General features: G+C 35.7%; 1 protein-coding gene across 1 annotated transcript in view; it reads left to right on the top strand.

Moving 5' to 3' along the window:
* Nucleotides 1–24743, top strand: part of ERCC6L2 (ERCC excision repair 6 like 2) — a 375244-nt gene that overhangs the window by 68356 nt on the left and 282145 nt on the right. Inside the window, exons 2-3 of the mRNA XM_072596899.1 lie at nucleotides 438–511; nucleotides 2807–2940. The gene's annotated coding sequence lies outside the window, so the exon portion shown is untranslated. The remainder of the gene's footprint in view (nucleotides 1–437; nucleotides 512–2806; nucleotides 2941–24743) is intronic.

Below are 24743 nucleotides of genomic sequence, written 5' to 3'. Positions count from 1 at the left end.
ACTGTTGTAGCTGGTGAGCATTGACTTTCTGTCTCTTGAAAGAAACAGTAAACTGTGCATATGTGTGCCCTCGGAGAAAATATCCAAGTCTTTCTTGATCCCAAGCAGACCTCTGTGTAGATAAGGAACATTAAGAGAGGTGAACTCAGAGGTAATCCATTTTTAATCAAAATACTTCATCAACTAGACAACTAAAGAAAAGACAGCGCTTCTAAAGCATAGTAATAAAGGAGATAGTGATAAACAGAGGTATCCATAAATGCAAAGCCTACGGATGTTGATAGCCTATGTAATTTGTAAACTCAAAAGCCACCATAGAAGTTCCAGACCTCTGGTAGCCAGAAAACAATTCATTTTTATTCTTTTAAGAACTGTCAACAACAAAGTAACATTTTGCATACTTACTGTTATATACTGATATCTATATTTTTGTATAGAAATCACAGAACACTTTCTAATTGACTGCCAACTTCATAAAGACTTGTGAAATGCGAAAAAAAAGAAGTTCCAGGTCAGTGATCATGTTATATGATGATGCTTATAATGTAGGTTCACAGGTGTTTATGTGTATCCTGTGCATTTGCAAGGGACTGCAAATATTTCACTGGGGGGAGGGGGAATACAATGTCCTCTCCCTCTGTCTACTGTTCCTCTCTTACAGATGACTGCTCACTGACAGGGATGGAGCTAACTCATCTAAGGAGCAGAGAGAAACTCCATGTCATCATTATTGGACCTAGAAACCCCTTCCAGTCAAATATCCACTTCTCTGTTAAACAGAGGGAGGTGAAGGGAGTAGATAGACTGAAAATACCTCTATCCATTTAATAAATTTTTTGAATCAGTGAATAAGGAGGTTGGATAGGGTAGAGATATTGAGGAGTATAATATCATGTTTATGAAATATAAAATTGATCAAATAAATATGAGTGGTGGACTTCTAGATAATTTGGAAGTAATTTCATAGGCTATCTTAATATCACCTGAAGAACAAACATCTGGTTTAAAAAAAAGATATTATTTGAAAACTTTTGAAACTGAGCTAAAACTTTCTGTACATGCAGTTGTAAATAAAAAAAAAATTTTAAAGAAGACAAAAAATTTTGTTTTTCTGGAAAACTGTTATTTTACTGGGGAAAAAAAAAAGGATGTTTTAAAATTTATCCTTTCCCCAACGCACTCAAAGCCCTATTCTTTCATCACAGTAGTATGCTACGTGGGTGAAGACACAGCTTGACTGTCTGAGTAAGTCTCTGAATTAGGACAGTTTGTGTTGTGGATCTCACTAAAATTTTTTGTCGATGATAGCTCCTATCCACATTGAAAGAAATCCATGTTGGTAGAACCTTCTTCCTCCAACCCTCCACTTTTCACATTTATAGTCAGGATGAAGCCAAACCTTGAAGCGTGAGCAGCTGGTATGCTGCTTTTATGTGGCTTCTCTTGTTGACTGCCTTCTCTGCCAGTGGCCTTTCTTGCTGGAAATTAAAAGCTTTGTCATTATGCTTTCCCACATTTCTAAAGATGGCCTTCATGGAAACTGGAAGAGAGGAAAGAGGAAAATAGAAAAGTTCAAGTTGGAGAATTCAGCTTGGGAGCTCAATTTATAGGCAAAAAGAACATATTTGAACCGGTTGTAGACTTCAATTTGTTACTTATTTTAGTAGGTTTGCAATAAGATTCAGTCAAAGAGTGTGTACATGAGTATGTATGTGTACATGCATTTGTGTGCATACATGCATGTATTCAAGGATTAAAATGATTATATGTTTTAATTTTGCCAGTTTCTACATTCAGACAGTCTGATTGTTATTTTCCTTAAATCTAATTATGAGTGGGGCTGAATAATTTTTAGAAAAACAAGGAAGTCTGAGTTGGTGGAATTTGATGAAATCCATCAGGTACCTAGAGGCTCAAGACAAAAATCAATGTTGTTATCCATGAACTTGGACCCAGATCTATACTTCTTTCTCTCTGCCCAGTCCTCTTTATCATTTTGTGGCAATTCAGTCCTATTTGACTGGAGGGCATTTCAATGCTTTTATTGATGGCTAACATAAATGCTAGTTACTCCAGGTTTTCATTATTGTTCTAGAAGCAAGACTTTGCTCCTATCCACAGTACATTAAAATGAGGTCTCCTCTTTGGACTGGCAGTTTAAAATAGACATGCAATAATTAATATAATGAGATTTTGAAGTGTTTTCATTGAAATGCTTCCACTAATTTCATGAAAATGTTACCCAAAAAGCTTTAGCTGTAGTCTTAAGATCTTAATAAAGATGAAAGGCTTAGAATATGCTTATAAATATGATTGATACTGGTTCCTGGAGACAGGGCTAGGAATTTTTCCTCCTGGGGCAAAACAGTTGAGGTAGAGTGGGCACAGAGTCCAAGAAGATTGTTCTTAAGTAAAGGGTGTTTGAGGGAGTGTAGAGGACACTGGCTCAGTCACATGGGAAGAGAGGGCAACCTGTACCTCAGTAAGATGGCTGCAGGAAAGGGATGCCATAGCTACTACACTCCTGAGGGTAATGGCTTAGGGGTAATTGTGTCCTAATGAAGAAATGGTCTTTGGACCACAAAACAAGGTACAGGGACAGATGTATAGGGACAGATTGCTTGGGATGGGGGTGGAAGTTGAAAGGAGAGCACACTACAGACATTGGTGTCCTAGAGAAAAGTCCCATTTATTCCATGATTGTTATGGCCTTGTAAAGTCCCTCAGATTGGCAAAAAATCACTGTAACCTTCAAAGTGTCACTTAATTTCTCTGTGTCTCACTTTTCTTATTTACAAAATTAAAGGACCTTGAAGAAGGAGTGGTTTTTGCTGAGCCCTCTGCCACCAGCCTGCCCCAGCTCCTTTGCAGAAACATAAAAACTACTGTGATGATGAGAGTGACTCTTTGAAGACTGGCATCATCACCTCAACATTACAAGTAGGAACTTACAGCTTCCATAAGTATTTAAACTACAAGAGAAATCATATAGCATCTAGTTCAATATCCTTATTTTAGAAATCAGGAAATTCAGACCTAGAGGGATCCAAAGTCACATAGGCACTGGTAAAACTAAGACAAACTGAGGATTTGAACACTGTTCTTTCCACAGCACTGTAGCTCCAAAGGCTCCTCCAATAACTGAATTGTATGATGTGCCTCCAGATCATCTGAACTCTTCATTTTTGTTGTTCTTGTGAGCATTATCCTCAATTTTCCTCTTCCATCTCTTCATATTATTAATTAAAACCCAACTTTCCTTAAAAATATCACTTTCTTCAAAACCTGCCTCTAAAAGGAAATAGGATATTTAGATAATAAGAGATTGATAAGTATCTTCAAACATTTTATTTCAAAGTATTATAACACTACAGATTATGGTCAAGACACTGTGTTAGTGGTAGGGATGCAAAGGAAAAAATAACCTTGCCTTCAGAGGGCTTACATTTTAATAGGGTTTAGAATATCTGCAAAAGTTGAGTAGATTCACATCTTCTACAAAGTATTAAAATTGAAGGGCAATTGGATAGAAGAAAACTTTGAGCAAATCACCTCACACTCTAGGCTTCTGTTTCCTTATGTATAAGCTGAAAGACTTGGATCAGCTGATCCTTAAGATCTGTTCCAAATCTGAATTCCTACGATCCAACAAAGCTGACTTATTCTGTGTAGCTAGAGAAATCAAAACCTAAATAATAGTGAAAAAAAAAAAATCTGTTCAATGTAAGAAGTTTCTAACTCATAGAGATGCCCAAGAGTGGAGTATACTAACTCTGACAGTGTACTCTCCATCACTTTGAGTATTCAAGAAGAAATCAAATGACCACATGGAAAGAATAATGTACAAAAGCATTTTATTATATATTTTATTTAGATAAGTTTATAATATGCAAATATATTACAACATAATATGATAAATATATAACAACATAATATAGATTTATGCCTATGGTATATACTATTTATTATATTCTATATTACATATTAAATATATTATATATTACGTTATAGTGTTAGAGGTGGGTCTAGACAGCTTTTAATGGCTTTTCTTGCCCTATATTCTGTGGTGTTGTCAGTAAACATAGAAGGCAGCTTCCCAGAAAGCTCAGTTAAAGTGATCAGCCAGGGGACATTCTTTCCAGGCATACAATATAAAACAGTTTGATTGTCTGTGTTCAGTTATACCCACAGCTGCAGAAACCTGCATGAAGTAGCAGAGTGTGATGCCACTTGCATTCTTATGTAGTATGTGCCCAATGAATACAAATCGTGTGCAGGCCAACAACAAAAAGGAGTGCTTTCCACACATTGTTTCTGCTATCCTAGTGTCTCAGAGTATGGAAGGCTAGACTTGGATTAAGGAAGATCTGAGTTCAAATCCCACCTCTTGCCATTAGCTGCATGATCATCAGCAAGTCATCTCAACTCTCTAAGCTCCAGGCAAATCTCTAAGACTGTCAGTTATAGATGTCTCTTAGATTCTTGACATATTGTCTCTCCTGTATGATGCAACCTAAACCCACTGGATTGTGAGGTTCTCAAAGGTAGAGATTGTCTTTTGCCTTTCTTTGCATGCTCAATACTTAGTCTATGGTACTTAGTATATAGTACTTGGCATACAGTAGGCAATTAATAAGTGTTTATTGACTGACTAAAAAAAGGAAATGTAAGAGTCGGAGTAGGGGTAGGAATAGAAGAGTCATGTGGAGATAGGGAAATGGAGCCACACAAATGGCAGCTCCACCCAAGGCCATATCTTCCAAAGGCAAAAGACGCATAACAATTAACACAGAACATTAGGAGATCTAGGCTATTCCTATCACCACTGGCAGGTTCATGATGTGTACTGGGAAAACAGTGAGGCTCAACATTTAATTTTAGTTTCTCTTGGCACAGGAACAGTTCACTGTGCCTTAGTTTAACTTATTGGACTTTGTACACTATGGACAATGTTTGAGACGCACAAATGGGAGTGTTGGCGACTTAGCAAATTCATCTCAGTGAAGAGAGTGAATCACAAAGAGCAGGAACTCCTAAAAACAGCCTCTTCTGATCTTTTTGAAGTCATTATAATTTGGGTTTGCTCAACTATCATTAAAATTTTCAGCTTTTACCAAAATTCCTCAAGAGTTCATGAAGGAAAGGTGCTGGGATAGTTCAGTCATTGAGACTGTTCAACAAAGCAGAAGGACCTGGGTGTGTATGGGAAGGGGGGGGGGTGTTTCTGATTATTCTGAACTTTTAACCTTTCTTGGCAATGTTTGCTGGACAGCAAGCCATTCCAGCTGTAACTTGGACAGTACTTTATACAAACAGACAACGCAGACTTGTTATCTCCTAAATTGGAGGCTTTTTACAATGTCTTCATATGTGGGCACTGGGCTAAAGGAGCTTGAGACCACCCGCAGACACACACAGCGCATCTCCCATGGAGGTCCAGCTAATCACCCTCCATTTTCACCACCTGTTCAAAAGCTGTGTTATTAGATGTGAAGGAGCCAGTAAATAACAGTTTGTGAGCTTTAAATGGACAAGGCTATGTCAGAGAACTGATAAACATTTGGGGGCCAACTCTCTCTGCAGCAGCAGGCTTTGTCTTGTGCACCACTCTCAATTGCTTTAAAGTATTGGTTTCAGGTTACAGGATGTCCAAATGACTGTTAGAGGTGGAGGGGGGCGGGGTGGGGCAGGAAGGGTGACTATTGAGGTGATGTCTCTTGTGGAATTGATTTAGTCAGGAGATAATGATAACTTCCCAGAGACCTTTGGGCCTCTTGTGCTACCCTAAGCTGGGCTTTGAGGAGGAAAGGTTCAGAACGAAAGAAACTGTTAAACCATTTCATGGACTTCAGGATCTTAATTTAGGGTTAAACTTCTGATCTAAGCCTTTACTATATTGGTGGCTCATTGAGCTGTTTAAAAGTGAGTCCCTTACATGCTCCATTAGGTGGCGTTTTCTCCAGTAAACTAAGGTGGGGGTGGGAGTGATGGATTTAAGACTGACAATTGGCAGTTTGAGGAAATTCCTGACTGAATTGGGAGAGCTGGGGAAAGCACAATAGGAGTGTTTATGTAAAACAATATGGTTACAAATCAACCACCTTATTACCTTGTGTTGCCAGCTATTGGATTAAAGCTAAAAGGGAATTCTGGAAATGAAAATGATGGGGTTGGCTCAGGAGGGCCTTAGACATTTAAATGACAAAAGTGACATAGTTTCTTTCATATAGTGAATTATAGAAAACCACCCAAAGTTTAGGTTGCAGCTCTGCAGGATTTCTGCCTTTCATGCTCCAAAGAGAAATCATATTTCAGAATTCTTAGCATTCTTGCTACTAGAATGATACTGGCTTATTGTTGCAATCTCACAAAAATAAAAGGTCCGGTTAATTACTGGTCTTGCAGTGTGCTGTGAGTTATCATTGTGGACTAGCAGAAAAATTACTGAACTCCTCTGTTAGGTCTCACCCTGACATTAATTAACTATGTGTCCTTGGACAAATTGATATCTAACATTCTTCCAGATCTAAAATCCAAAGTTTATCATTCCATTATTCAAGTTTCTTAATCATTCAGGGGCTCAATTTCCTCATCTTGAAAATTAAGATACTGAATCAGGCAGCCTCTAGGGTTTCTTTTAGCTCTAAATTAAATTTTATTCAAATATTTTCAGTAACCGTATATTAATGATTTGCAATATGCAGAGTACTATGTTAGGTTAGAGTGAGATTAGATTAAATGATGATGGGATCAATAATTCATAATTATATGACATTTCCTGGTTTACAAAGCACTTCGTTTACACATATATCTCTGTGCCTGCACATGCACGTGCACACACATATATCTTGCCAATGCCAACCTCTATACATAACATACCCTTTACCCCTTCAATTCCCATCATCTTCATCCCCATTCTCAAATCTTCAATGTTTCTCTTCCTATTGTTTCTTTCTTTACTGCATTCAAACATACCTGTCTCTACCATATTAAAAAAAACCCAAAACTCCCTAAAACACACTGTTGCATCAATATGTCATAGTTTATCTCTTCCTTTTCTCAGCCAAACTCCTAGAAAAAGTTGTGCATATTCTCTAGCCTTCCTTCATCCCTTACTCATATCTTGATCCTTTGTAATTTGAATTCGGATCTCATTACTCAAATTGCTTTTTTCCTGTTACATATGATCTCTTAAATGGAGAAATCTAATAGTCTTTTCTTAGGCCTTTTGATTCTTGGTCTCTCCTTTTTGTTTGACAGTCGACCCATTTCTTCTCTTGAATACTATCTCTTTTCTAGGTTTTTGTAATTGTACCCTCTTCTGGTTCTCTTTTTATCTGACCATGACTACTCTTTTTTTTTTTTTTTTGGTTCATCACTCATATCCAGGGGTATGATGGTAAATATTTATCAACTAGCTCTGAGGGAAAAAAATATACACCAGATACACATTTAAATCTAATTACATTAGTAATATTTTCTCCATTAATTCCTTAAGCCTAGACAATCAACAAAACTATAAATTAAGCCCTGATTTGCAGAGTTTAATGATTTCTGGGGTATAAATGCTCACATCAGCTCCAGTATACCTTTGTATCACACCCCATAATTATAGGTGTTCCCCAAGACTGTTCTGAACCCTCTTCTGTCTCTATACTCTCTCTTAGAGACTTCCTCAGTTCCCTGGGTTTAATCATCATCTCTATGTAGACTACGTACAGATTCATATAGTCAGCTCCAATCTCTTTCCTGAACTTCAACCCTGAGTCTCCAACCGCCTACTCTATATTTCAAACTGAATAAACCAAATTCAACATGTCTAAAACAGAACTCATTATCTTTCCTTCCCACACTCACCTCTTGTCGAAGTTATTAGAACTTCACCTATTAGAACTCACCTCCCAAACCCTCGGACTCTGACTCCCTGTATGTACTGCTTTGCCTTATTAGATGGTAGGCTTTTTGACAGCAGGGACTCTTGGTGGCTTGCATTTGTATACCCAGTGCTTAGAACATTGCCTGACATATGTAATAAATAGTTAATAAGTGCTTTTTCTTTCATTCATTCAAGAGAGAATATAAAAATTCACTCTTTTAACTAATATTCATTTCTAGTTACTTAGCATTTCTCTGGAGCTTCATGCTTACATAGTACTTTGAAATAATTATTTAATATTTGCTTTAATAATTGTACAGATAGCATGCTGTTTTCTGCAAATTTCTCTAATCCCAAAACTTCAAAAAAAAAATAAATGATATGCCAGGTATAGGCTAACTAGAGCTCAAGCCACCAGCTAAGAAGGCAGAAACATTTTATAAGATAAAAAGTCATGAAATAAAAGGAGAAAAGTTAAATACTTAGGGATCCTACTCAGGGTCTCCACCCCTCACCTCATTACATATATGCTAGGTGTGATGTATAGAAGTATCACTTCAGGCTTTTGCTTCACATTTGATTTGTAGGGCTCTTACCAAGCCCCCTTATGACAGTGACTCAGATTGAACCCTATCTTTTGCCCTATGATAAATGGTAGACATTGACTCTGGCCATACATGTAAAAGAAGAGGAGAGCAACTGGAGAGGATGAAGGAAACATGAACAGCATAGCATGATGCAGGACATCGTGTTGTGCAGAGTCGACCAGAGGAAACAAGCTTCTATGCCTGAGTTTTCCTCAAGATAGGAAACCAAAGTAGGGTCATTCCTCTCATTCTGAGTTAATTTGGACAAAGGTTCTTGTCAAGTTCACAAAGCGTGGAAAGAGGCTGTGGAAACTTAGCCTTAGTCAGGCTGGGGTAGGGATAAGAAGACTTGTTGTAGCAGTTGAAGGCAGAGGAACCAAAGAATGATTGGGGAGCCAAGAGAGACAAGTAATTAGATATAAGAAAAAGGCTGAAAGACCAAAAATCCAAGGGAGAAATATAAATATAATTGAAATATAAATATAATATATAAATTGAATATAAACTGAGCTCATAAGTCGATCAATCAACAAAGAAGCTAAAGGCAGAAGGAATGAGAAGTTAAAGATGGCTTGAGAGACTATAGTACTGTGAACTAATATTTTACCATGAAGAGAAACTAAACCAAAACTCCTTATTCAAAAGGATAACTGAAGATTTCCCAAAGATCAAGGAAAAATGTCAGGAAACTGCACTGTATTTCAAAGAACAAATAGTCATTTTAAAAGATAATAGGAATTAAGTTGGGTTTGTAATCAGAGTCCCCAGTGTAAAATTTAAAAGCACAAACAGTAGGGTACAAACTTACAAGATACAACAAAATTATATTTTCACAGACATAATGGCTCTGAGAGAAAAACAGATTCCGAAGATAAAAATGTGGAAATGGAAGAAAATTTATCAGAAGAGAAACAAAGGGTAACAATTTTAAAAGAACACATGAATTCTTTATAAACCAAAGGAAGTGTTCTTAAAAATAGGGTATTCTGAGATTACCTAAGGTCTTCCAGAAAAATATAAAAATTAAAAATTCAGAATACTATATTACAAGAAATAATACCCCTCCCTTCAAAACAACAATAACAATACTTTCTAGGACTTATAAATAGAGTCAACAAAGCCTTGATAGTTCAAATCTATGGATCACCCCCTGAGGAAAACCACACCTTTGAAACTCCAAGGCACATGGTGGTTAAATTTCTCAGTTTCCATAAGAAACAACAAATTTGCAAGCAGACAAGAGAAAGACTTTTAAATATGAAGAAAAATTAATTTGAGAATCTCAGGATTGTGCTTCAGTCATGAAAAATTGAAGAATAATGAAATAATGTTTCTTTAGAGGATCCCAATATCCTTCTCTGTTCACCCAGATTCATAACTTCAGAGTCATTCTCAAGTCTTCACATTCTAACCCCACATATCCAAGCAATTGACAAATCCTGCCATTTCTATCTCCACAGTATCTTTTGAATACATTTCCTTTTCTCTACTCTCATGACCATCACTTTTATACAGGTCCTCTTCACCTCCCTCTGAATTGTTGCAATAGCTTCCTAAATTGTTTCCCTTTATTAAATCTTTTCCATTTCCAAAACCATCCTACAATAGCTGCTAAAATGATTTTCCTAGTGGTCTGAATATACTATTCTTCCACTCAGTAAACATCAGTGACTCCCTTTTGCCTCTAGAATCAATTAATGAATTAATAAGAATTCATTGGCATTTAAGTTCCTTTAAACTAAATAATGAAACTATTGTTCATAAATATGTATGCAAAAATGGCATAGCAGCTAAAAGTTAATTGAATTGAAAAAAGATATAGTCACACAATATTTTCAAGAGACTATAATGTTCCTTTCTCAATCCTAGATATATAGAACAAAAAGATAAGCTAAAGGGAAAATATCAAACTGAGCCAAATGTTGGAGTCTGAATGTGCACATTAAGTAAAACACATAATTCTCTGCAACACTTGATATATTTACAAAAACAGACCATGCGCCAAAGTACAAAGAAATTGTTTTTCAAAATGTAAAGAATTAGAAACAATAAATGTGTTCTTTAAAGACCATCATGCAATAAAATAGTAGTTAACTAAGAGAATATGAGCAAAAGATATAAACCTAAATGTAGAGTTAATAATGACACCATGAATGAATGGATCAAAGAACAATTCACAGAAACAGTAACCAAGTGAAATGGATTAAAAAGAGTGAGAAAACAACAAAATTTGTAAAGCAGGCCCAAGTGGGGGAAAATCTCTCTTAAAAGACATCAAAAATAGAAAAAGAAAGAATGAATAAAATGTGTATAAATTTTTTTACTAGAAAATCAACAAATAAAGAAGCCTCAGATGTAAATGTTGAAAATTACAAGAGAAATAGGTAAAATTAAAAACAAAAAAGATTATAAAGTTACAGAAATAATAAATGAGATGCTGGATGGTACAATTCATAGAGTACTGGGTTTGGAGTCAAGAAAATCTCAGTTCAAAATTGTCCTCAGACACTGGGTGAGCGGTATGTGTTAGTCAATTTCTGTTTGCTTCAGTTTCCTTAACTGTAAAAGGGGGATAATGATAGCACCTACTTCCTGGAATTGTTGTGAGGATCAAATGAGATAATGTTTACAGAGCACAGCACAATGTTTGGCACATAGGAAGCACTATATAAATGGTAGTTGTTATCAGAGTTGTTATTATTAAAAGCTGATTTTTTAAAAAATCCTATAAAAATCAATAAACCTTTAGCAAAGCTGAGTTAAAAAAAGAAGCTGGGGAGAAAAATCATACTACTGAATTAAAAATGAACAAGGTAAAATCATAATAGAGAAGAATAAAAACAAATTATCAGACCTATTTTAGTTTATGCTAGTAAAACTAAGAATTAAAAAGAAATGAATAATTACTCACCAGATACATAAAGCCCAAATTACCAGCACAACCCAATGACAGAATGATCATGTTGAACAAGTCATAAAGGAAATGCTACTCCAAACAGACTTGAGGATGAATTATACCAAATGTTTAAATCAGTCTTAAAAATTGAGAATGAAAATATCTTACCAAACTCAACCAGTGAAAGATAAAGTAAAGGAAAAGAATTATAGACCAATATCACTTTTGGAAAAGTATTGTAACATTGGGGGAAAATTCAAATAACATCCTAGTAAAAACAACTTTAGCAATATATTCCCCAAAATTATTCATTAAGTCCAAGTTAAATTTGTAATAAAGACTCAGGGATGCTTCGTTAGACCAACAATTATCAGAATTGATCAAATTAAAAACAGAAATACTCCAAACCTAAATGGTTTACCTAAATAAATGAAGGAAAGGCTTTTGGCAAAATGAAACTCTTTTTTATTCTTTAAAAAATAAATCTACAAAGCACAGCAAATAAAGCCCATGTTTAATATCATAAAAACTATCTAAAATCAAACACTATCATTAATATTACTGGACAAATACTAGAGTGGGGGGAGGAGACTTGTGGCCTTGAGGCCATATATAGCCCTCTAGGTCCTCAAGTACAGCCCTTCGTTCAAGTCAAAGAAGAAGAAAAGAAGAAAACATTTATGCAGATGGATAAGGAGAATATTATTAGTGAAATAAGGGTCAGAAGATGCAAAAAAGGTAAAACAGATCGTTTTGATTGACATTAAAAAGTTTTTTCATGAATAAAATCAATGGAGCTAGGATAAAAGGGAAACTAGTGACTTGGAAAAATGTTTTTGCATCAAATATCTCTGATAAAGGTCTGATATCCAAGATACATAGGATGTGAACACCTATATATAAGACCAAAAAAATTATTCTCCAGTGGATAAGTAATCAAAAGATATGAGCAAATCATTCTCAATAGCAGAATCACAAACTATTAACAACGATATGAATACTTGCTCCAAATTGTTAACAACAAAAAAAAATCAGACAAATTGAAACAATTCTGAGATTTTATCTTACAAAAAAAAAAACCTGGGCAATGACAAAATATGGCAATAATAAAAGTTGGAGGGATTGTGTGGATAGATACACTAATATACTATTGTTTGAACTGTGATTCGGTCCAACTCTTTTGGAAAACAATTTAGAAATTCTATAAGTAGCAACTAAAATGACTACATGTCTAAACCACTGACCCCACTGCTAGTGAAAATACAATTGTCATCTATGTATATGCATGCACACATATTACATTTATGATAATACTTTTGTGGTAACAAGTAATTGAACATAACATAGTTATCTCAATTTGTGAACGATTAAACAAATTGTGGCACATACATATAATGGAATATGAAGAATTCAGGTATATGAATTGATGTAAAATAAATGGAATGAGGAAAACTATATAGAAAGATAGAATAAAGTATAAATTGAAAGAACAATAAAACAGTTAAATGCAATATAATTATAATGTACAAGCTCAACCTCAGAAACGAGTTGAGAAAATTCATTTCATTTCATAGGTGGGGGCTATGGGTTTCAAATTAGGTAGATAGATAGATAGATAGATAGATAGATAGATAGATAGATAGATAGATAGATGATAGAGAGATAGATAGATAGATAGATAGATAGATAGATAGATAGATAGATAGAATTGTAGTTTTTAAAGAAAATTATTGTTAGAAGGGAGAGTACCATGAATAGGAGGATAAGTACAGAGGTGGAATATATTTGGAAATGAGGGGAATATTTTTAAAAGGTATCAATAAAAATTAAAAAATTAAAATAACCATTGGCAGTTATGATTTTATCCATTCGTGTTCTTGCTCTATTGATGCAGATCACAAGTAGCTCTAGACCTTACCAAATTTCATAATTTGCTATTCTCTATCCCCTACCCCTCAAAATGTTTATTCAGTGGCCAGCCCTCTGGTAATGAGCTTCTCCAGACTTAGCTAGGCTGGTCCTTGGACCACAGATATACATCTTATACTCAGATCCTTTTGATCTTAGAAGAATCTGATAGAATCTAGACCCCTCTTGCCTCTTCTTCCAGAAGCTAGAGTCATCTCCACACCATAATGAGGGACCAGAGTAGGACTTCTGTGGAACAATTATTAAAGATGTGTATAACATATAATTATGTAAATAAATTTATCTCTCCAATTATATTCTTATGATGAGAGCTATGCACTAAATAGGCTTAATTGCTCCTCACAATATTCTTACCAGGTAAATACTGAATATTCTTTCCATCCTGTACAAAAGGAGAATGAAACAGAGAGACCACACAAGCTTTAAGTGGTTCATTCAGTATCACACATTGTTCCCAGAAGTTGGGGTTTAAGTTTACCAATGCCAAAACATGGTATTATATTCACAAAAGAGACGTTACCACCCATAAAGTTTCAGGAAAATATGAGATCAGACATTACATTTTAGTGATTTTTATCAACTTGAAATTTTTAAAACTCATATTTAGAGTTTGAGAGGAATTTCTCTGCAATCTGTCTATAGCTATGGTTAACTATAGATCTATATCTATGCCTTTTGATCAATGCAGTTTTCAAATTTCCCTGGATAACTTAGGTTTGTATAATCAGTTGCCTTCAGCACTTCCTGCCTTCTTCTCTGAGTTTCTCTGAAAAATGAGCCTTTAAGAAGAAAAATGAACATACATGATTCATAATATTCCTTTACTATGAGATAGACAATCCCTCTCCTTTCCTTCCCTCCCCTTTATATTTAAACAGGAACTAGACTTTTGACTTCATTAATATATGGAGCTCCCAGTGAAGAAATTCCTTCTGCCAGTGCAGGTCAGCACCTTCTCTGACATTTATAGTCTATGAACTGCCTGGAGCACTGAGAGGGTAGGTGACTTTCCTAGGTTCCCTCAGCTTTTGTCACAGGCAGAACTATTGGCTCTAAGGCCAGCTCTCTATCTGCTGTAGCATTTCTTTTATTTTGAATTTCTTGTGGCAGGCAAGGAAAGGCCATTCCTGAGCATTTTCCTGAAGAATTGCATTGACACTTCAGCTGAGAGATTCCAGTTAGTCCAGACAAAGATCAGATGAAGTTGCTGATTGGCAGTTTTAGTGAGATAACAGGTTCTGTAATTCTGATTTTCCATGAAAATCTATATGCCAAAAGGCCTAATATTAATTCTTATCTCTAAAAATATGTAAAAGGTTCTACTTTTTCTCCTTATTGTCAATAATATGAGAAAACTTTTAAAACATTTGATATGAGCAGATTTTAATTCAATTTAACCCACATATATGAGGGACCTGCTAGGCACATGACACTGTTCCAGGCACTATACTTCTTATTTTAATGCTATGGTGAACAGCAAGAAGAACAAATGCATAAAATTTGTCTTTGTTAACATGCACAATAAAAGCCCAGGAACAAATAAAAAATGTGGAAAATGAAAAACTATTTTAAACCAGTATAAGTAACAATATTTACCATCTTTTAAAAAAAAAGTAAAATTTCTTATTTGGTTTAATGGGCAAATCTGAATGGTAATCCTCAATCTTGAGTTGTAGTGAAGCAAAAAGACTGAGCATGTGCAAGAAAACAATCATTACATTGCCCTCTGGTGGTGTCAGGGTTCATAGATATCTCCCTGCTCTGAAATCTGGAACCCTTGGTGGCTCTTGGATGATCAGGGAAGAAAGCAATTAATTCTGGGATGGAGAGTCATAGGAAGGGAATGATGGGCAAATGACAAAATTACAGGGAAGGGAGAAAGGGAGGCAATAAAGAGAGGTGAAATTACTAAAAAAAAAAAAAAGAATGGGGAGAAACTGAAGAGTTTTGCAAAGGAAGGAAGGGAGGAAGGAAGGAAGGAAGGAAGGAAGGAAGGAAGAAAGGAAGGAAGGAAGGAAGGAAGGAAGGAAGGAGAGAGGGAGGGAGGGAAGGAGGGAGGGAGGAAGAAGGGAACAGAAGAGAGGACTTACAGGAAGGGAACACTTTGGGTTACAGTTTTGACATTATTTCTAAATCTGCTTATATAGGGGAAAGGGGGTTTCTTAATGTTGGAGATCCTAGACTTTTAGGGAGAGGAAATCATAAAAGTTTTCATTTTATATTTATAATTATTATATTCATAGACAGCTTTTCATTTACCTAAACACTGAAGATTTTGACAGGATGATCATGTCTTTTGGGATCATAGATTTAGAGCTGAAAGGACCTTTAGCGGTCATATAGTTCAACCTCCTACTTTATAAATGAGAAACATGAAGTCCAGAGAGCATAGGTGACTTGCCCAATGTCCTGCACGTAATAAAATGGCAGAGCTAAGATTTGAATGTTAACAAGTCTTCTGACTTGGCATACTGCCTATTGTACCACAGTGCCTCCTAGATATAAATTTTCCCAGATGATTATTAAACAAAGAACATAAAAATGTGTTATTTTAGGTTTAATTCGAGTAAGATAACTACATAAGATAATAGATGTAGCATAAGAAAGGAGCTTATGGCCATCAAGTTCAAACCCCTCATTTTACATATGAGGAAACTGAGACCCAGTGAGGTTAAGTGACTTATTCAAGGTCACATAGCTAGTAAATATGAGACAAGATTTGAACTTAGGCATTCCTGACTCTAAGTCCAATATTCTACCCTCTGTACCATCTGTGATATACAACATGGATAACTTGAACATATTGAATTGTATTATACTTAATTTCAGTCACTGTGGATCAATCCACAGTCCAGAGGTCCTATTCAATTATTAACATAGTTCCAATGATTAAATCTGGCAGTGTTGTAGTTCAGTCATTTGGAAACATATAGACCAAACTTCTCTTACTTTAAACTCAATCGTATTTAAGTAGAAGCATTTCTTTTGCATAACCTCCTGAAAAAAAATTATCAACAGCAACTATGGATTCCTGCTAGCACATTCATTGTTTTATCTACTTCTTTGATATCTCCTTTCCAAACTAAATCATTTGCCATCTCTGCACAAATAAGTCTGGTCTGATCTGTTTACCTGTTCTCTTTCAACAATTCTAATGTTTGGCACTGATCTTTACTGAAAATGTTCTTTGTATGTTCTCTTTTCATCTGCAGTATGTAGTAATAAGGTTTTGTTCATTCCAGTAAATTACATTTGTATTTGCATTCTGTTTCTTCTTTTCTCTTACAGTTATGATTGCTAACTCTGTATTTCTTCCATTTTTTACTCTTATATTTTTCCTTCTCCTTCTTCCTCGCCCCACACCTTGCAGTTACCTTTGTAAATGTGGAAGCTGAAATCATAAGGGTAAATGAGGTTGCTAAGTGCTAGGCTGTAAATAGAGAGAGGATCAAAGGAAAGATTTTAGGTGAAGATCTCCACATTGAGGGAATATGAAGAGAAGAGCTAAGGAAAGAGACCAAGAGAAATGTTTTAAAAGATGGGACAATGAGGAGAGCATGGAATCTCTGAAGCCAATGGAAGTTAGGCTATTCGGCAGGAAATCCTAAGATCCTATAAGAGTAGGCATTGAGAAATGGATACCTTGGTTACAAACAACTCAAGATTCTTGAAGACAGAGACTATTTCATTTTCATCTATGTATCCCTAGCACCTCACACTCTGCCTTATGTATAATATGTACTTCGTAAATGTTTGTTGATTCAGATTAAATTGGTTCTAGTTTAACACACAGGAGTAGCTGGTGGTGCAGTGGATAGAGTGCCAGACCTGGAGTCAGGAAGACCTGAGTTCAAATCTGGTCTCTGACACTTACTAGCTTTCTGACCCTGGGCAGGTCACTTTACCTCATCTGTTTGCCTCAGTTTCCTCATCTGTAAAATGAGCTGGAGAAGGAAATGACAAATCACTCCAGTATCTTTTCCAAGAAAACCCTAAAAGGGGTTGCAAAGAGTTGAACACAACTGAAAATGACTAAACGACAATAACATTCCCATCTATACTTGAACAAGAATACCCTCTATAATACAGCCACAGGTGATCAACATGCTTTTCTTAAAATCTCACTGGGACATGTATTACTTATTGAAACACTTCACTTTATTTTTTGGATAGCTTTCATTATTAAGTTTTTCCTTACATTAAGCCTAAATTGGCCCATTGCTTCTAACTCTTCCCCTTGGAACTAATCAGAACGAATTTAACATCTATTCCACATGAGAAGACATCAAGTACTTGAATATAGGTATCACATTCCACTTCCCTCCAACATCTTCCCATCTCCTGGCTAAACATTCCTGTTTCCTTCAATGAAGACGCATGCCATGATCTCAAGGACTGTGACCATTCTGGACATTCTCTCCATGAGGTACTTTTCAGTTCGTCCATTTCTTACCTTAAGTATGATACTAGGACTAAGTAGAATTCTCCCAATGTGGTCCGATCAAAACAGAGTACAAGATGGGAGGCCCAGTTCTATAATTCTGATAAGAGGCCAAATTCCCAAGATCAAAGGGGGAAAATCTCCTTAGAAGATTCTGGTGGGTAGATCACTAGAAGCACCAGCTGAATCAATTGAGAACTAATTCCGGTAGTTTTCCAGACCTCCAAAAGAGTTTAGACTGATGATGATGATGATGATGATATAACAATAATAATATTATAACAATACAAACAGCTGGCATTTACATAGCACTTTGAGATTTGCAAAGTACTTTAATCTATTGTATCATTTGATCCTCATAATAAGTCTATGAAGTAGGTGCCATTATTATCTCTATTTTACAAATGAATAAATGGGCTAAGAAAATTAAATGGCCTGCCCAGGATTACATAGCTAGTAAGTATCTGAGGCAGGTTTTCCTTTCAAGCCTAAAACTCTAACACCTCACCACCTTAGCTGTCTTTAGGAGTAAGAAGACTGACAGTAATCCTAAATACTACTTACTAACTGTGTGACTTTGGGCAAGGAAGTTCAAGTCTCTGGCCTCAGTTTCCTCATCTGTAACATAAGGGGGTCATACTAAGTTATCCTCCATGTCACTTAGAATTTTGATACTCCATATGTCTAATTCTTACTAGTTTAGTCCAAAAATTGGACTGTCTCCAACAAAAGTCCACACAACACCTAGCTATACTTGAAATTTCCAATTCATGCCTTGGGTAAAATAGGAATAAATATTGTTCTGCGTAGTTAGTACCCAAATCTTGACAAACAAAATGTGGTGGACTACTTCTGAAGGTCCTTAAGAATTGTGGGGGAAAAGACATAGCTCTAAAAAAATAAGGGTCAGAAGCACATTCCAAAAAGTGTAGTGATATATTTTAGGGGAAAGTGAACCTCAGAAACTGTTGCATCTAAGATGTTCATAAAATTGTCCTGTTAAACATTAAACGTTATTAAGTTATGGCATTTAGACTAGCATTGTGTCAGTATTAGGAACAATTAGGAGAGTCTCCTGCAAAATGCCTCAGGCTTTGACCCAAGCTCAAGTTATGCTGGTAAGATGACTAGACATCCCTTCAGGACAGATAGAGGGAAATGAGAAATCAGTAGCTCCAGCCTCAGGGGTGCAAATATTTTTATCAAGGCACTCCTCTCCTGGCCCCTCAAGATTGCTTGGTCACATATCTCTGATTTCCCTCAGGTAGAATCTGAGGTGCTTGAATGCAGAGACTATTTCATTTTTGTGTTTATATTCCAAACACATAACAGAATTTGTCACATAGTAAATGTTTAATAAATGATTGTTCATTGACTTTTTTTTGACCTTTGTCTCAGGCCAACCCACTGATGGACACACAGTAGGTTTTCAATAAAAACTCATCAGCTAAATTTGTCAGCTGATGGTCTATAGAGAGTGGAGGATCACGACTTTAGAGCTGGAAGAGATTGTGGAGATTATCTCTAATTTTCTCGTTTTACAGATGAGAAAGTTGAGGCTCTAAAATATCAAGTGACTTACCTAAGGTTAACTACATATCTAGTAAGTGACAGAGCTGGGATATGATCCCCAGCCCTCTAAAGCCATGTCCAGTGTTATTTCCACAGAGCTAGACTGCAGCATTATAATAAGCTCACAAAGGAACACACAGGAACACACAGTTGCATGTACTGGACAATCATGACATATTCTCAAGGGGTTGGAATCGTTGTTTAATTTATTTCACAAATCCTCACCAATCAATAGATCAGACATCCTTTCTTAAAAATCAGTTTTTTTTTCTTTGCCATGGAACGAACAGTGATGTGACAGACAGAAAGTGAAGGGTTAACCTTTGCCAATTGATTTAAGACTGATCTAAAGATTCCTCTCATTCTTGTCCCCTGGGAGGACAGCTGAGAGACTGCAAAGTTTATCCTGAAGTTTGCTTCATGTTGAAAGATGGTTTGTGTCAGAGATTTCTTTTTGCTTACAAGAATTTGTGTGTGTTTCTGAGTGTGATGTGTGTGTGTGTGTGTGTGTGCGTATGAGAGAGAGAGAGAGAGAGAGAGAGAGAGAGAGAGAGAGAGAGAGAGAGAGAGAGAGAGAGAGAGAGAGAGAGAGAGAGAGAGAGAGAGAGAGAAGGGGGGGGGAGAGATGTACGCTCTCATGCATGATCTCCGTGTGTGGCCTTGCTGTGTGAATGCACAGTGTTCCCAGCCCTGCTTACCCTGAAGGCTTCCAAACCTCCCTGCATGCCGGCTGGGTCAAAAACATCTCTTAGAAGAGAGAAACAGGAGTAATCTTCTGCCGGAGATATTACACAGGCTGCTCCAATTGGGGGCAGGGGCGAGGAGAGGGGAGAAGGCGGGGTAGTTAAGGGGCTCCCAGTTAAAAGGCTTTCTTTTACTTCTTGTTTTTGCATGCATAGCTCTGGCTGATGCACATGTATGCGTGGAAAAAAAAGTGCCCACAGATGAGCAATGGTTCCAGCAGTGTGTTGGAAGCTGGAAAGGCAGGCTAGTGCTGAAAAACAAGGATCCAAGCCATTAACTGTGTTTGTCCTGGGCCCTGGAGCATGCAGAGATGGACCAAAGGCTGGAGCTTCTGAGGACAGGAAGAGAGAAGGATGCCCTTTCCATGTTTTTTTTTTTGCCTGAAGTTTTGAAATTGAAACTTGTGCCATTGGGTCAGGGGAGATTAATACACACTATTCTTTTTTAAAATACACATTATTCTTAAAGGCCTTTCCTAGTCTTTTTTTTTTTAAGTTAGAGAGGTTATATAACAAAGTGAAGTGTCTTCTTTTGGGACTATTTTCCTTGCCTGGTGTACCTTAGCTCCTCCTCTGTCCTCCCTTTATGCAGCCAGGTGGCACAGTTCTGGACTTATAATGTAAGAAGATCTGAGTTCAAATCCTGTTTCAGACACTTGCTAGCTGTGTGATCTGAGGCAAGCTACTTAATGACTCTCAACCTCACTTATATAACAAAAAACACCTGTAATCTAGGTGTAAGAGGGAAGAGGATGTAAAGAGTTGGCTCCCTCCCCCCATTCCCCAAACTGGTTGATGTAGTCTCAGGATATTATCCCAAATGATTCAGTGTTAATGTGTTAACAAGGTATTAAGACCTGGTGATTGATCCCTTTAAGAAATAATTATTGAGTTTCTGTTTGAATCATAAGGGGGAAATAATGATTGGTCACACTCCTGGACCCTTAAAAGGCACAGTCCAGATGAGTGGAACTAGGAAAGCAAAAACCATGCTAGAGGAGGGTATCACAAAGAAAAGGGCTAGGACTCCAGGACCAAGGCTGTTCAGACCAGCTGGGTAAGAAAAGTGTTCAGACAGGTTCTAGGTTGCTAAAAATCACCCTATGGACTCCGAAGTGGAAAACCTGTGTCTTTTTTCTCTGTCTTGTGCTCCCTCCATAAAGCCTGAAATGTTTTCCTCTGGGCAAAGGGAAAGTCTGTTCACTTTTTGTTTTAAAACATTTACTTTGTATTTGCAGTGTTAACCACAAGCCTTTGATCTGTAGGTGCTTATTGGAAATGCAATGGGAAGATGGCACTATAAAAGGGCATATAACTCTCTTACCAAATAATGATCAAGAAATCTAAAATGAAATAAACATAAGCAAATCCCTCCATCTAGCTCAAGATAGTATAAAAAGATAGTTGGAAGCCTCTAGGAGAGCCAGTATAAGATCAGGTGAACTGGTCCACAGCAGTGACCTGGCAGGGGAAGTCCTACAGGATCGGAAACTCTTATCTTCTGCACCCTGACTAGGGAGTCCCCTCTCACTCCCATCAAGTGTAACAGTAACAGAAGATTACGATACATACTTTTGTTTATCAACTCTTTTTCTGGAGGTGGATAACATTTTCCTTCATAGGTCCTTTGTACTTTATTTGACTAGTTATAATAGATTAACTTAGTCTTTCACAGTTATTCTACAAATAATATTCCTATTCATATAAAAACAATCTTGACTACATTAGTTTTACTTGTATGAAAACGTTTAAATTTAAATTTAATGTAATCAAAGCTATTTACTTTACATCTCAAAATGCTTTCTATTTCTTCTTTATTCATAAATTATTCTCCTGTGCATAAGTCTGATAGGTGATATGTTCCTTGTTGTTCTAATTTGCTTATGATATCTCTCTTTAAATCTTGTTCGTGTATTCATTTTGACCTTATCTTGGTAAATAATGTAAGATATTGGTCTATACCTATTGTCTGACAGACTGCTTTCCAGTTTTCCTAACAAATTTTTTTTTACCAGATAATGAATTTTTATCCCTAAAACTTAAATCTTTACATTTGTCAAACACAAACATTTACTACTGTGTATTATATGTCTACTCTGTTCCACTGATCCATCTTTCTATTTCTTTTTGTTTGTTTTTTGTTATTTATTTATTTACTTTCATCTTTCTATTTCTTAACCAGTTCCAAATAGTTTTGATAATTATTACTTTATAACATAGATTAAGATCTGGTGCTGCTAAATCTCCTTCCTTTATATTTTTTTCACTAATTCCTTTGATATTCTTTACCTTTTGATCCTTTAAATGAGTTTTATTATTTTTTTATAGCTCCATGAATTTTTTTGATAGCTTAATTGGGATGGCATTAAATAAATAGATCAGTTTGAGTAGAATTGTCACTTTTATTATATTGGCTCTGCCCATCCGTAATCAATGAATATTTCTCCAGTTATTTAAATTTGACTTTATTGTATATAAAAAGTGTTTTATAATTATATTCATATAGTTCCTGGGTTTGTCTTGTCAGGTATACTCTCAGATATTTTCTACAGTCTACACTAATTTTAAATGGGATATCTCTTACTACCTCTTCTTGCAGGGTTTTGTTGTTGATATGTAGAAATGCTGATGATTTATGTGGCTTTATTTTACTACTACTTTTACTTACTACTTTGCTAAAATTATTGTTTCAATTAGCTTTTTAGTTGAATCTCTAGAATTTTCCAAGTATCATCTTGGATCCTTCCATGATCATCATCGTCATTATATCATCATATCATCTTCAAAAAGAGATAGTTTTATTACCTCATTGCTCCTACTACAATTTATTTTTCTTCTCTTATTTCTATTGCTAGCATTTCTAATACAATATTGAATTATATTGGTGACAGTAAGCATCCTTGTTTGACTCCTGATCTTACTGAGAAGGCTTCTAATTTACTCCCATTACAAATAATGCTGGCTGGTAGTTTTAGGTAGATGCTTATCAATTTAAGGAAAAGATCTGTCTATATCTATGTTTTCAAATGTTTTTAATAGGAATGAGCGTTGCATTTTGTCAAGAGATTTTTCTGCATCTATTGATATAATTATATGATTTTTGTTACTTTTGCTATTGATATAATCAATTATGTTGATAGTTTTCCTTATGTTAAACCATCCTTGCATTCCTGGTATTAAATCCCACTTGGTCAAAATGTATTATCTTTGTGATACATTACTGTAGTTTCCTAGCTAGTATTTTATTTGGGATTTTTACATCCATATTCATTAATGAAATTGGTCTACAATTTTCTTTCTCTGCTTTTACTCTTCTTGGGTTAGGTATCAGCAACATATTTGTTTCATAAAAGGAGTTTGATAGGAATCTTTCTTTGCCAGTTTCCCAAATAATTTATTTTAATATTTGAATTAGGTTTTTTTCCATGTTTGGTAGAATTTTCTTGTAAATACATCTGGTCCTGATACTTTTTTTCTTAGGCAGACCATTTATGGCCCGTTCAATTTCGTTTTCTAAAACAGGCTTATTTAGATATTTCATTTCCTCTTCTCTTAATCTAAGTGGTTTATATTTTTGTAAGTGTTCTTCCATTTCACTTAAATTGTTAAATTTATTAACATGCAAGTGGGCTCCTAATAATTGCTTTGATTTCATCTTCAATAATGGTAAGTAGTGATTTTCAAAATGATATGCTGCTGCTTAAAAAATAGAAAAGTTGATCAGTGGGACAGATTAGGAACATGAGATCTAGAAACAAATGATCATAGTAGTTTAGCATTTGATAAACCCACAAACTCTAAGTAGTGGGGTAAAGATTAACTATTTTATAAAAACTATTGGGAAAAAATGAAAATCAGAAAGTTAGTTTTAGGTCAACTTCTCCCATCATTTTACCATGATATCTTCCTAATGGATATGTAATCTAGATGTAAAAGGTCAAATAATAAATGGCTAGTAGAATGGGGAAGGGGCTACCTTTCATAACTGTTTCAGGGAAGAGTGCTTGACCAAATAAGGGATAACAAGGCTCACAGGAAATAAAAATTGATAATATTGACTCTGGAGTCAAAAGACTTGTTAAAACCCATCTCTAGCACTTACTACCTGTGTATAACCTTGGGCAAGTCATTTGACCTCTCTGGGCCTCAGTTTCATCAACTGTAAAGTGAGAGAAAATAACAGATGACCCCTGAGGTCTCTTCAACTCTAAATCTATGATCCTATAATAATCTGGAAAACTTTTGTACTAATCAAATCAATGCAAATTAAAATATATTAAAATTAGATAAAATAAATTAGAAAGGAAATAGTTAACTGGGAAAAATAATTGAAGCAATTTAGTAGAAGATAGATAGCAAGATATATAGGGAATTGATTCAAACATAGGAAAATAAAGTCCATTTCCACTTTCCTTTGATCTCTTTGGGATACAGATCTAACAGTGACATTGCTGGGTCAAAGGTATGCAAAATTTTATAGCTATTTTGGCATAGTTCCAAATTGCTTTCCAGAATGGTTGGACCAGTTCACAACTCCACTAACACTGTGCTAATGTCCCAATTTCCCCATATCATCCCTAGTATTTTTTTTTTTTTACTTTTCTAACATGCTAGCCAATCTGATAGGTGTGAGATCATACCTCAGGTTGTTTTAATTTTCATTTTTCTAATCAATAGTGATTTAGAGCATCTTTTCATT

Source organism: Notamacropus eugenii, chromosome 3 (genome assembly GCF_028372415.1).
Source record: "Notamacropus eugenii isolate mMacEug1 chromosome 3, mMacEug1.pri_v2, whole genome shotgun sequence".
Lineage (NCBI taxonomy): Eukaryota > Metazoa > Chordata > Mammalia > Diprotodontia > Macropodidae > Notamacropus > Notamacropus eugenii.
Note: the sequence above shows the minus strand (reverse complement) of the source record. Positions and strands in the feature narration are given on the sequence as shown.